The sequence below is a fragment of the Mesocricetus auratus genome, unplaced genomic scaffold, assembly GCF_017639785.1.
Source record: "Mesocricetus auratus isolate SY011 unplaced genomic scaffold, BCM_Maur_2.0 Super-Scaffold_100010, whole genome shotgun sequence".
Classification (NCBI taxonomy): Eukaryota; Metazoa; Chordata; class Mammalia; order Rodentia; family Cricetidae; genus Mesocricetus; species Mesocricetus auratus.
In genome coordinates this window covers 3,764,784-3,779,045 of record NW_024429194.1, presented here as the reverse complement: position 1 = coordinate 3,779,045, position 14,262 = coordinate 3,764,784, and the positions used below count along the sequence as shown (strand labels likewise).

Here is a 14,262-nt window from a genome sequence, read left to right as displayed (position 1 = left end):
CACAAAGTGAAAATAAAAATCCAAGGTAGTTTAGAGGATATAAAAGAGGGTAGGGTCATTCTTACCTGTAGTTAAATTGGAGATGACCAAGTTTACCCATGCATAGCATTTAGAAGCTATCTCCCCCCCCCATAACCACTGTCCTGAGTCTCTTAGGAGTGTGCTACCCAGCTGGTGGCTCTTCTAATTATGCCATACCTTCTGACATATGTTTGGGACTACTCCTTGGAGTCACCATTGGAGAAGAGCCAACAGTTGATGAACTACTCAGCATGTTTAGATAAGTTTGCCTACAGGATACATGCACTAGTCATTTTTACCATTGATTTATTGTTGAGTGGTGCTGTGGTGTGAGTCCCCAAATTGGGATCAATCCCATGCAACCCTCGCATGCCCTTGACCCTCCCGAACTGTGAGCTTCTGGACTTTATTATTGGGACAGAAACCTGACTGAGTCAAAGCTGTGGGATTCAGTCAAAGGGCCTTATTTTTACCTGCACTTGTTGGATTATTTTATTTTTAACTGCACTTGTTGGATTATTTTATTTTTAACTGCACTTGTTGGATTATTTTATTTTTAACTGCATTTGTTGGATTGTTGATGCAGCTCCGTCAGTGCCGTGATCCTGTGAGAAACAGTTTGAAGGAAGGGAGATAAAGGGGTAGCAGAGAGACGGGCAACTGGCAGGTAGAGCCCCATGGCTTCACGTTGGCCCCAAGGAGTAAGGCTTTGATGGTATTTCTAGAGGGGGCACAGAAGGAAAGAAAGTGACTTTTCAGGGATTAAGGATTCCTCATAAGTCTTAGCTAGAACAGGAAAGCTGGCACGTCAGCTGATGCACCTTCGCTCTCCAGCATTCCTGGAACCGCTCTAATGCAATGACACTGTTAAGACCAAAAAAATTATGGCCAATGGCAGGCAAGAAGGACAGAATTTACAGCGTGTGTTCCCAGACGCACACACACAGTCGAAGCCACCAGTGAGCTGCCTGACAAGCATAAATTTTTCTTAGCAGTTCACTTCTGATAATTCAAAAGTATAGTCAAGTGGAAAGGGAGCGACCAGGGGAACCACCAGATCGACAATCAGAAGGGAAGCCTCTGACCACAGGCTCAGCCATGATTTCCCGTGCAGAAAGAAGATAAAGGGGTAGTGGGAGCCAAGTTGGGGCCAGCCAGTGAATCAGATCAAATGGGCCACTCAGGTGAGCACTTTCAATGATAGTGCTGGCAGCTACCGAGCTCTTCTTAAAACCAGATACACACGGACGCCAGGAGCCGGTTACTGGGATTAGCCAGGAAGGCAGGGGATGAGCCATGATTCTGACCAAATAGGCCTCTCTGTTTATGCACCGCCATATTAACCACCTACAATTTTCATGCTGTCTTTTTCAGGAAGAGTGAACTCTTTAATAGCTCAGATGAGATTAAATCTGTGGATTGTGACCGTCAGTAATTCTCGTGGAAAAAACCAAAACAACAAAATCTAATTAGATATGGACTGACTGCATTAATACGAGTTTGAGACACAAATGAGCATTTAAAAAAAAAAGAACAAAAACAAGTGGAGAGTTGCTAATCGATTAAATGAAACCCCCAATCCATAAAAAGTGTCTGCAGGTTGTGTGGCAGGAAATTTCTCCCTGTGACATTGGAATACAAATGAAGTCCTAGCTGTGTGTGCCCCCTCTGCCCCTTCTGTCTACTGGCCAGGGCAAGTTCAAGTATTTAGCTTTTCTACAACATTGTCAGGTTTTTCTTTTTCTCATGGTTCATTCCTTGGCTTTCTTACAAGCATGGCCTCCAAGACAGCAAACATGGAGTGCTGATAAGTTCACCTCCAAGTCCTGTAGAGTTTCATCCTCATGGAGTCGGAAATGCCGTCTCATCAAAACCTGGTGGTCTGTGAGATAGACCAAGCTACTTTTGTCACAGTAATGTCTCAAGGGCCAAGTCTTCCAGCATCCCCACCACTCTCTAGATAACACCCGAAATAAATCAGCATCATCACGAATACTCCCACTTTCTATCCATCCCGTTGCCCCTTTCCAGTTAAACGTGGCCGATGGTCGTTCCCTTGCGCTATAAAAGACAGGGAATCCATGCCAAGTGTGGGGGACATGACTGTGATCTGTTCGTCTGTGTTTGCACTACTCCTGGCATAGGGAAACATGATTCCGTTTGCCCAACTCACGATGACACGTGTCTGTTCTCACTGATAGGGATGAGGAAATGAATGTGATCTGACTGAGACTGTTATCGAGGGTCTATTTCCCACGGTGCAGGAAGCACAGAGGCACAGTGGGACGTCATCTACTTGGGATGTTAGCACTCATTAAAGCTGCTAAATCAGTGGATAGTAATTCAGAAAGGCAGTTGCTATGCCAAGTGGCCTTGCCTAACCACCAACCATATTTCTCTGTGAGTCCATATTTAGACTGACTTAGAATGATAATGCTGACCTCCCATCAAGCCCAGGAGCTACTTATCCACTTTTAAATAATAATTAACTTCCTGCCCCAAGGTCCTGCGCCAACTCATCACAGACCTGTTACATTGTTCCAATTTGTTGGCTTCCTTGTGTTATCTTTCTAAATTTGACAAACATTTCAATGTGTTCAGTCTCTGATATTGTCTGCTAATCTTAGAATTCTTCCCGAGAACTTCTCAGAGGGTTGGATTGTGTTAATGTCATTGTAGATTATTAATTACCATAGCCTTGGCAGTGAGCCAAGCTGGCTCGCTTGAGTCCATTGAAAACAATTCTTAAGTATAAACCAAACCATTGATAGGACACCTTTATAATTATCCTGGGTAGTGATTGTTATAATCTAATAGCTTCATGCTGTGTTCATTATCTATTTATATATAACAATGATGACTGCAAATTTGCAGCTTTATGTGATGGGTGTTCACTATCTCACAGAGTCTGTGGATCCGGCCTCTGAGAACATCAAAATTGTGCTCAGGGCCTCTTGAGATGCACCGACCAAGGTTCTAGGCAAAACTGATGGCGCCTAGGAAGCTTGCCTGGGGTGGGGGAGGGCACGGATCTGCTTGTAAGCTTCCCTAGTTCTTGGCACAAACTAAGCTTCTCCTGCACTTTGACCTGAAAGCTTCGGTTTCTTGTTGGCTACGGATGAGAGGACTCGCACAATTCTTTGCTTTGTAGATACTTCATCAGCCAGAGAGGGAGAGCATCAAGGAGAAGCCAAGATGGGTATGACAACCCTAGGAATGTCACCACAGAAGTAGTGTCACTATGCTTTTCACCATCACTCGCTGTTTGGAAGTAAGTCACACACCAGCTTTCTACCCTAGGAGGAGGTCATTGAGCAGCAGAGGAGGAGAACTGCCGGGTTCCTTTAGCACCCTTCAATACAACGGTATGCAGAAGTCACCGAAGATGTTACCTATGTAATCTTTCAAAGGTTAGGTCTAGGGGTTGACAAGATGGCTCAGTGTTTGCCACCAAGTCTAACGGAGTTTGATTATTGGGAATCACACGGCAGAAGGAAAAATAAAACAACTCTTTCAAGTTCTCTGGCCTCCACATGGAGGCACACCTACCTAGGAAACAATGAAAAAACAGATAGCTACATTCAGCAGCTTTTAGGGAAGAAAAGACCCAAATAGCCGGGATAAAATTCTAAGCCCCGCTGTCATTGTTGAGAGTAAGTATAATGTGGCTGACTGGGTTTATGCAAATAATGTGGGAGGCATCTTGAGTTGATAATAACCATTTCCACTGGCGAACTTAACCTGAAGAATCAAGCAACTGGCATATGGAGCACAGGTGAAATGCATAGTCTGGGGTGCTGTGTGGATCTACAGTGCTGTTTGTTGTGAATGTTAGCAAGTTTGAGCTGAGATGACTAAAAAAGGCTGGTATACCTCTCATCCTGGCATCTAGCTCTACCTGTTTCATTCAAATCCCTTAACTCCTGTTCCCAAGCAGCTTTTGTTGCTGTTTTTGTTGTTGTTTCTTCATTTCTTAGCTAATTCATACCATGGAGTTTGGCAAACAAATAGTCTTATCCGAAACACTGAGGATTGGATGGGTATTCACTCTGACTCACTGCCCTCTTAGCCACTTGCTGACGGTGAGAATGATTGGTGATGCTGGCGTCCTCTGATGACAGACACCTCCATCCCCTGGTGGATGTTGCTGCTCTCAAACAAGAACAAACACCCTCCTGTGGGCACACCTAGAAAATGCAGCTCATATCTCTGATGGCAAATATCACACTGAGATAAAGCTGGAAAGCAGAAATTTAATAAAGTAAAGAGGCGCTTGACCCTCTTCCTGTAGAGATTTGGGAACAGCTGAGTGTTTTCATAAGCAATCCGTGGCGCAACTCAGGAATAGCCAAAAGATTGATAGGCACCTCCCAACTCCGAGATTTCCCTTGGTGACCATAACCGCCGTGCTCATTGCTTACAGAATGACTATTACAGCATGTCTGCTGCTCGGTCTCTATCACTCTCTCTTTCTTCCTAGTTTCAACTCTGATTTTGCTTTTGGCACAATGGAGAGAAGTTAAATGCGGTCACAGGTAGCTGGGGGTCAATTGAAGTCAACTGCAGTTAAATGTGTATGAAGGTTATAGGGGCAGAGCCTCATTTGCCAGGAAAGGAAAAAAAATCTCATTTTTCACACGTGCTGCCCACGGGCGTTGTTTCAAGAGGCTCCTCCACTTGTTGCCATGCGCCTGGGCTGTGTCTCACCTGCACCCCATCCTGACCTTAGTCACAGCCTCTTCCTCCTTAGACCTCGTTCCACTCCCAAAGACAAGCTCACATGATGCCTCAAGACTATCCGTGGTATTTCAGTTACAGCAGGTATTAACTGCACTATCTCCTAAGTGCTGAGATTTCATTGACTTCTTCATTCTCCAGGATTTCTGAACATTTCCCTTTAAAACAAGAGGAGAGTGGGGTTTACACGGGGGACCTGAGTAGAATTCTCATTAGAGTCTTGCTCCACCAGCAGTAGACAGAGGCAAGAATCAGAGTGCCTGACTAACCCACCCAGCAGAAACTCCCGTTTTCTGTGAGCAAATGAGATGCTAATGGTCTGTAGAAGGTGTTAAACGGAGAAGATGACTGTGACAACAGGAAGCTGTATTTTCTGCATCCATGCTTAGCTCTCTTCCATAGGGAGGCCACGCTCCAGCGAGGAGGGAACTCCCACTCATGAACAAGGAATGGAAGGAGGGCATGGAGCACTGACGTAACAAGACTGGGTGTGCAGACGTCAGACACCACGATGGGGACTCTTGAAGAGCTGTCCTGCTTCTCGGCAAAGTGTTCTTTAATCTCTGAGCACTGACTTATCCCTCTTGCCCCAAGAAGAAAATGAGAATTCTCGTCATTTTTTCTGCTTATCTAGCAGAACCTCATGAAAGCATGCAAGCAAGAAAATCTTTAGTTTATCCATCAAAAACATTATGCATCTATATTTTATGTAGTAGATGATGTTGTGTCTCCGGATATTGATTTCCATGAGCTTCTCTATGGATGGCTTCCAGTGAGAGGATTATGCCGCTGTGTCCCATGGATACCAGGTCACTTGCTTTGGTGAATGAAGGGGAGGCAGAACCTCTGTCCCTCTACCAGCCCTGTCTCTTGTTTAACCTTTTTCATTCCCGTTAACTTCTCTTTCAAGTTCACATCTGAATGATAACCAATCAGAAATACTCCCACCCAATGATCAACCAATCCCGCACACTTTTAATAGTCAACATCCTCCTCTAACCCTGAAGTCCTTCTTCAAGTTCCTTAAAAATTCAGTGGTTTCCTTGGTCTACACTGTCTGTGGTTAACAAGTGTATATCTGCCTTATTATACAGATAATACATCCCGACAAAGACTTATGACCTTTCCTTTACAAACGCAGACTTTTGGGGAGTTCCTGGATCTCTTGTTTGAGATTTCTGCATAATTGCATGGGATTCTATTTCTCCTTCAGAGAGTCAGTTCACTTAAGATGTAACCAAGTGTGATTTATTGTTCCTACTTTGACCCAGAAAACAAGAACAGACGTGGAAGAATTTGGAAATTTGAAAGAGCAACATGATAGGTAATGTGTAGTCATCCCTGCCAGCCACCTGGGCACTGCCACAATTGCAGTCCTGAAATAACACACAAGACACTATATTAATTATGAAGTTGTGGGATGTTTGCTTGGCTTCTTACTGGCTAGCTCTGACTTAAGTATTTAACCCATAATTGTTAATCTGAGTATTTCCATGTGGTACATTAGGACTGTCTGTGCCTCTGTTTCCCAGAATCCTTCTTGACTCCTAGTCTCACCTATCTTCCTTCTCTGTTGGCCAACAGTGCTTTATTCAACAACCAATAAGATAAGCACATACATAGGACTTCCCCATCATCTCCTCTTTTCTGTCTAAATAAAAAGAAAGGTTTTAGCTTTAGCATAGCCAAATTATATGTAACAGAACAGTTATCAAGTAAGAACATAGTTACAATATTTTATCCATTAACATTTAGTAAGATTTAAAGAAAGTATCACCTATCCTATCTTTGTGAGTCTAAAGTCTTATATGTATCTTATCTTTTATCATAACTAAGGAAAACTATAACTACAACTATCTGTCTTTAACTCCATCAAAGACCACGGAAGGATAATATATAAACACTAGAATTGACAGAGACAACATGCTACCTGGACAGTCACCCAAAGTTCCTCTGTAACCTTGGGGCATCCGTCTTCAGCCAATAGGCCACAGTGTGTCTGGAAGACTTATCAGTGAAGGAGGAAATTTCAAGCTGTCCATCTTCATTGGCAGTCTGTCATTCATTTTTCTGTATCCTGCAGAAAGTCTGGCAGTCTCTTCCATGAAGCAGGAACCCTGAAAGACTGTTTAAGTTCAGAAGTCACTTTCCTTTGGGTCTTACATGTCCAGTTTATACAGCAAGAGTCAAACAGTCTAGGCAAGAGCAACAACTCCATAACAAGTTTCTTTGATACCCATCTTCCTCTCAGATGTAATTGGTGCTGCCAGGAGCAGACATATCTTATTGTCAAGAAAAATCCTAAACCATTTTAAATGCTATTTTCTGAAGGTCTTTGAAAGGTTTCAAGACTATCTATCTTAAATACATCTCTGTAGATCTAGAAAACCTAGCTTACCTAACTGTAAGTTCTGACTATGATACATAACTATCTATAATCTGTATCTAATTACACATTACATTGTTTATATGAGTTATACAAACACAATACCTAAACAAGAGGAGAAATATACATATCACAAAATTGACCTTAAATTTGTATCAATAAATGAAAAACCATAGCAATACGAATATTTCATTTCCTACCATAATCCCCTTTTCCCTTTAAAAAGAGATTGGTTGTGATCATTAACCAATTATAAGCAACCCCATTTAAATGAAAACAAAGATTTATAAACAATATTTGGGAATTTGGACGTTGCTCATTCTAAACTGCTTCCTGCTGATAGGGGGCGCTGTCTATACCATGGGGATATGACTAAACTCAGAAACCTGGCTAAGTCCTTGTTTTTGTGGTCTGTATGGCTGTATCATCCCAGCTGTTCCAGATGCTGGATGACACGGGACATTGCTTCAGGAGGTCTTGCTTCATCAAACCACAGAAGCCTGGAAGGAATCCACAGCTTTCCATGTTCTGTGGAAACATCAAAAAAACTTTTGCCAAGTAACTTGTCCTTATATTTAAAGTTAGAAGTCAAAACATTTTTGAAATACATAAGTTGGATTAACTTAGCAACATTTATAATCAAGTATATTTCAGCAGTTATTCCTTCCTTAGTCACTGAACAACTGAAAAACACAATAGTATACAGTATCCAGACTTCCTGTGTATTTTCTATCTTTATGTGCCTCATATTACTCTATTTTTATGGGTACAGTGAACTTTTATTGATGGTATTCAAGATAGCAGGGCTCCCTAAACACCTCCTTATTTTATTCTGGGGTCTGGGATGGAAACTGTGAGGGAGATGGCCAGTGTGGGGTTGTTGGACAGGAACTGCTCAGCAGCCAGGGCCTCTCTCTTGCTCGAGTCCTTGCTGGGGGTGGATGGTCCAGGGTGGGCTTCTTACTCCTTGGAGGCTATGTAGGCCATGAGGTCCACTACTCTGTTGCTGTAGCTGAATTCGTTGTCATAACAAGAAATGAGCTTTACAAAGTTGTCATTGAGAGTAATGCCAGCCCCAGCATCAAAGGTGGAAGAGTGGGAATCACTGTTGAAGTCGCAAGAGATAACCTGGTCCTCATTGTGGCCCAGGATGCCCTTCAGTGGGCCCTCGGACTCCTGCTTCACCACCTCCTTGATGTCTTCACACTTGGCAGCTTTCTCCAGGCAACATGTCAGATCAACGAAGGACACATTAGGGGTAGGAACATGGAAGGCCATGCCAGTGAACTTCCGTTCAGCTTTGGGATGACCTTGCCCACAGCCTTGGCAGCACCAGTGGATGCAGGGATGATGTTCTGGGCAGCCCCATGGCCATCATGCCTCAGTATCACAGAGGGGTCATCGAAAGTCTTCTGGGTGGTAGTGATGGCATGGACTGTGGTCATGAGTCCTTCCACAATGCCAAAGTTGTCCTGGATGACCTTGGCCAGGGGGGCTAAGCAGTTGGTGGTGCAGGATGCTTTGCTGACAATCTTGAGGGAGTTGTCGTACTTGTCATGGTTCACGCCCATCACAAACATGGTGTATCAGCAGAAGGGGCAGAGATGATGACCCTCTTGGCCCCACCCTTCAAGTGGGCCCCAACCTCCTCCATGGTGGTGAAGATGCCAGTAGACTCCACAACTTACTTGGAGCCAGCATCACCCCATTTGATGTTGGTGGGATCTTGCTCCTGGAAGATGGTGGTGGCCTTCCAATGTATGACAAGCTTCCCATTCTCAGCCTTGACTGTGCCTTTGAATTTACCATGGGTAGAGTCATACTGGAACATGTAGACTATGTAGTTGAGGTCAATGAAGGGCTCATTGATGGCAATGATGTCTACTTTGCCAAAAGTGAAGGTAGCCCTGGTAACCAGATATGGCCAAATCCATTTGCTCTGACCTTTACTATTGTGTGTCTCAGGGACGAGGCTGGCACTGCATGAAGAGATGCGGCTGTGTCTAGAACAGGGAGCAGCAGAGAGCCTACTATATTTCTTTTATGTTTATCTATTTTTTCTCTAAGACAGGGTATTGTTGGGAGATGTCATTCTGTAAAAATGTGTCTGATTGGTTTGAATAAAGCACTGTTGGCCAATAGGAAAGCAAGATAGGTAGGACTAGGAGACAAGGAGGATTCTGGGAAAGAGAGACACAGGCAGACACAATGTAGCAACCAGAGGAATAAGAGGTCTGGACCCTTTCTCCGGTAAGAGAAATACTTAGATTAACAATTATGAGGTAAATACTTAAGTCAGAGATAGCCAGTAGGAAACAAGCAAGGCCAACAGCTTCATAATTAACACAGTGTTTTGTGTGTTATTTGGGGACTACAACATGGCAGAGCCCAGGCGACTGGTGGGGAAAAACCAAAGCGGCTGGCATGGAAAAGGCTTCACTGAATATCAGAGATAGCCAGTAAGAAACCAAGCAAACAGCCAACAGCTTTATAATTAATGTAGTCTTCTGTGTGTTATTTGGGGTCTGCAACTGCGGCAGGGCCCAGGCGGCTGGCAAAGGAAGACTACACTCTATAGGGTATCTCTGGAAATCTACCTGTCTCTGCCTCTGGAGTGCTGGAATTAAAGGTGTGTGCCACCACATCCACCTACTTTCTTTATTTTTATTTTTTCCAATATCTTGTTTCTTTTACTCTCCCAAGTCTACCTATATTTTTCTTCATCTGAATCTGACTTTACTGTAAAACTTTGATTTTCTGGCCACGTGTCTTATATAGGCTAAAGAACATTACTAAGATTAAAGCAGAAACAGCCACTGGCTTCCCAACATGGCAGGTGTAAGTTTGCAGCCAGCTCTCTGGGAGCTGTGCTCACCACCTAATCTATGCTGACATCAAGCAAAAGCTGCCGGCTTGGAGATGTGGTTACTGCCACGTCCAGCTGCACGTACACACCTTTCAATTGTTAGCAAGGCCTCTTAAAAGAATCTTGGTGGGGTTTTGTTTGTTTGTTTGTTTGTTTTGCTTATGTTGAGTCAGGAAGACTCCGTTAATCGAGCCACTTGAGTCTCTGCTTGTCTCTTACAAAACAGGGTCCACCTGAGTAAAATGCTGCTACCAAGAAGCCATGCTTCTCTCTGTTCTTTTGGTTCTAAAATCCCTTTTAATCTTTTGTCATTCTAGGTGGAAATTCATATCCCACATGATGACCCCACTCCTGGTACCATTATGTAACATGCAGCCTTCCCTGCCAGCCACCTGGGCACTGCCACAGTTGCAGTCCCCAAATAACACACAAGACACTATATTAATTATGAAGTTGTGGGCCGTTTGCTTGGTTTCTTACTGGCTAGCTCTGACTTAAGTATTTAACCCATAATTGTTAATCTGAGTATTTCCATGTGGTCTTCACTTACCAGAGGAAGGGTCCACACGCTGCTTCTCCTGCATCCTACATTGTGACTGTCCGTGCCTCTGTTTCCCAGAATCCTTCTTGACTCCTCACCCCACCTCTCTTGCTTCCCTGTTGGCCAACAGTGCTTTATTCAACAACCAATAAGACAAGCACACACACAGTACTTCCCCCATCGATGGTATGATACTCAGAACTTGCCATTTATCTTTGAAAAGAAGGCAAGTAATTACTTTTGTGGTAGGGAGTGTTGGGAGAGATCTCACATATCTGCAGCACTGACCACGCGCAAATGGGCGTGGTCATAGGTACGTGAGGAGGGAGAGATAAAAGGAAATGGAAAGGGGTGCATGCTCTCTCTTAGGGCTGCGATCATGGTCAGAGACCCACTGAGTACTGAGCTCTGTTCTCGGCTTCTCATGAAACTGACTTCTCTCTCTCAAATAAAGTATCGTACCACCCCCGGTTGGAGTGACTCATTTTTCATCTTCACCCCGCCCCTTCCTGTTATCCTGAGCATGGCTCATTTTTCATCTTCAAGGGAGGAATACAGGTGAAGACATTGCAGAAATTTGAAAGACTTTTTGGATTTTCAGTGTCCCTAGGTTCACCCTCGTCCTTAGATGTATGAGTGTTTTCATGCTGTTTAATTTTCTACAATTATTTCCTCTTGTGTCTCCCTCAATGTGCAGTAGTGAGTGACACTTCCATTTTAGGAACTGTCAGCCTACCCTAACTTCTGCAGTAGATGTGAAATAGGGGACAGAGGGAGGGGACGGAGAGACGGGGATACTCAGAGAGCCTCTCTTGAGGGCCAACCACCTGGGGAATGACAATGGAGTGAAAATTCAAGGGGAATGTTACAGTGATGCAAGTTTAAACAGCTATGAAATGATTTCCGCTTTTCAAATTACCAAGCTAAATATGATAAGCAAATGTGTTAGGAAATGGTCACTCTCAAGTTTCCCTGGTGCAAATGTAAAAATAATTGGTTTTCTAAAGGACAATTTTGAAGTAGTTATCTGGAGATGGGGAGCTCAGAAGATGTACCGCATTCATGGTAGTGAAATTCCCTGAAGGTCTGCACTCTGAGGAAATAACAGCAGAGATGCCTGACACACATATGGGGGATGTTCTCACTCATGGCGAGGGCTGAGAGGGTAAACTTCACAGTGTTAACTGATCTGAACTCCGTTATGTGGAACCAGTGCGATTTTTTTCATATCTTCCTTTATGTGTACCTGTTTCTAAGTTACTGAGAACTTGTCTTGCATTTATGATAAAGGGGAAAATATTCATTGGCTCATGCGTGCTTGTGGGGATCGGTTCCCAGATACCCTGCAGATACACAAAGCTCAAGTCCATCAAGTAAAATGGTGTTGTGTTTGCATATTGTGTTGTGTTGAAGGTTACCCTGTATTTTAACCTGCCACGAGAGGTGAATATCACGGTCTGGTTTGTATTAGTCCCATGCTGCAGGGGCCATCTACTCTGGACTGATGTCTTTGGGGCTGCGATCAGAACCAGCCGGACAGCCCCAGGTCCAACCCTGAGTGGAGGAGTGTGGATGAGGGAAGACTTAGCTACCCAATGACATTAAAGATGAGACAGAGACATCTGGTCATATCAGGAGGGCTCTCAGCCAATACTGAAGGCCATGGTTTATTGAAGCACCATCTTAAGTAACCATCTAAAAGCAAGGGTAACGGCAAAAGACATTGTATAAAGGGCTGGATAGGAAATATTTCCTTTAATCCTAGAGACACCCCTAAGCAGCCCTCAGACACTGTATACCAGCCGTCTTACTAGCCTTCAGGGTAGTCGTAGACTCACCCTGGCCCAAGTCTTTAGTTACACAAAATAGGAGCCATTCCCCACCAACACCAGGTATCCAGAGGTAATCAGCCGATATCTAAAAAACAATAGAAGTTCTGAGCTCCTAGAATCTGTGCTTGCTCAGAGCATGTTTCTGGAATATTGTGTTGGCCCTGACAAGTGAAACTTGTGCTTGCTACACATCTCATGACATCTGCTGTGGTGTCTTTTGTTTCTGGTGAAAGGCCCGGTATTTATAATTGCAGATATAGGGACGGATAGGAAGAAAGGGACAGTAAAGACGACTCAAAGGAGAGAGAAGAAGCTCTGGAGCCTCACAGTGAACAAATACTAAACACTTTAATGGCTTCTGCAACAGAGTAATGGGAAGGTTGAACCACAGAAACTGAAAGCATCTGTTGTGGGTGATTCTGTTCAGATACCCTTTGGGGGAGGGGGCAAGAAGACCCAGCACCAACAACTCAGGCACTGGGAGTCAGTGAGTAGCAGAGCAGGCTGCAGACTCCTTTATTGATGTGACAGACTTTGAAGATCCCCCATGGAAGGCCTCACCCTCCCTGGGGAGCAGAAAGGAGATGGGATGGGGAGTTATTGGGGGGCAGGGGAGGAGGGGAGAGAAAGGGAACTGGGATTGATATGTAAAATGAGCTTGTTCCTAATTTAAATTAAATAAGAAAAACTGGAAAAAGAGACACACAAAAATAAAAGAAAAAAAGAAAGTTAGACTGCCTTTATACCCCTTCCGAAGGTCCCATTGACTCAGGCTGCCGACGCTGGGTTGTCCTTTCCTCATTGGTGTCTCTGGGCGTAAAGGCAGGCTTGGCTCAGGGAGGAAGTGCCTGCTGAGCATGCTCATGCAGGCTGGCCTGGGCACCTGGGCAGGGCGACTGCAGCTTGGGTAGGCTGGTCTCGGTTGAGTTGGTTAGCCTCACTTGTCAGTATGATGCTACAAGAGCCTGTGAAGAATCATCTGGAGATGAGGTAAACCGAGGTACATAGGACTACCATGGGCAGCACTCTCTTCCTAATTGCAGAGACCCACCGCCCCCTGCTCCTGTCAAAGCGACTTGCTCATCATGAGAACCCAGGTAAAGACTTCCCTCTTCACATTGATTTTCATCAGGTATTTTTGTCTCAGCAATGGGAAAGTTGCTAAAACACATGAAGCGCACACATGCTCCCACACACTTTAAACATCTCTAGGTTTACCTAAAATACCTACGCAATGTATGTCCTATGTAGTTACCATGTTTTGTTGCTTAGTGAATAATGGTAGGAAAAAGTTCAGTGCACTGTGCATATTTTCCCCAATTATACTGTCTGTGACTAGATGACTCCTTGGGTTCAGAATTCACAAATTTTGAGGGCTATCATAATGAAGAGGAAAGGGATGCTTTGGAGATGGCTTAGTCAGCAAAGCGCTTAAGTTTGATTTCTAGAACTCGGAAAACTGTCAAGCGTAGTGGTGCAGGATCTATTTACAACCCCATTGCTGTGGGGGCAGAGACAGGAGGATCCCTGGGGCTCGCTGGTCAACCAGGTTAACCTACTTGGTGAGCTCCAGGCCAACGAGAGCCCCTGTCTCGAAAAACAAGGTAGATGGTGACACCTAACACTGTCTTAGCCTCCATTTGTACCTGCTCTCAGACATGACAGAATTTTAGGGGGAGACAGACAGTGAAACAGCTCAGGAAGAAGGGGCACTTGTCCTGCATGCCTGAAACCCTGAGTTCTATCCCCAAACCCTATGAAAATGTGGAAGGAGAGAAGCAACTCCCAAGGGTCCTACAGCTTCCATTTGCACCACACACACACACACACACACACACACTCACACACTCATACATGCACATGCACACACACACACACT

At 44.3% G+C, this 14,262-nt stretch overlaps 1 pseudogene; it reads right to left on the bottom strand.

The window, feature by feature from the left end:
- Positions 1–8,104: 8,104 nt before the first annotated feature.
- Positions 8,105–10,594, bottom strand: LOC101826040 (annotated as a pseudogene).
- Between the last annotated feature and the right edge of the window lie 3,668 nt (positions 10,595–14,262).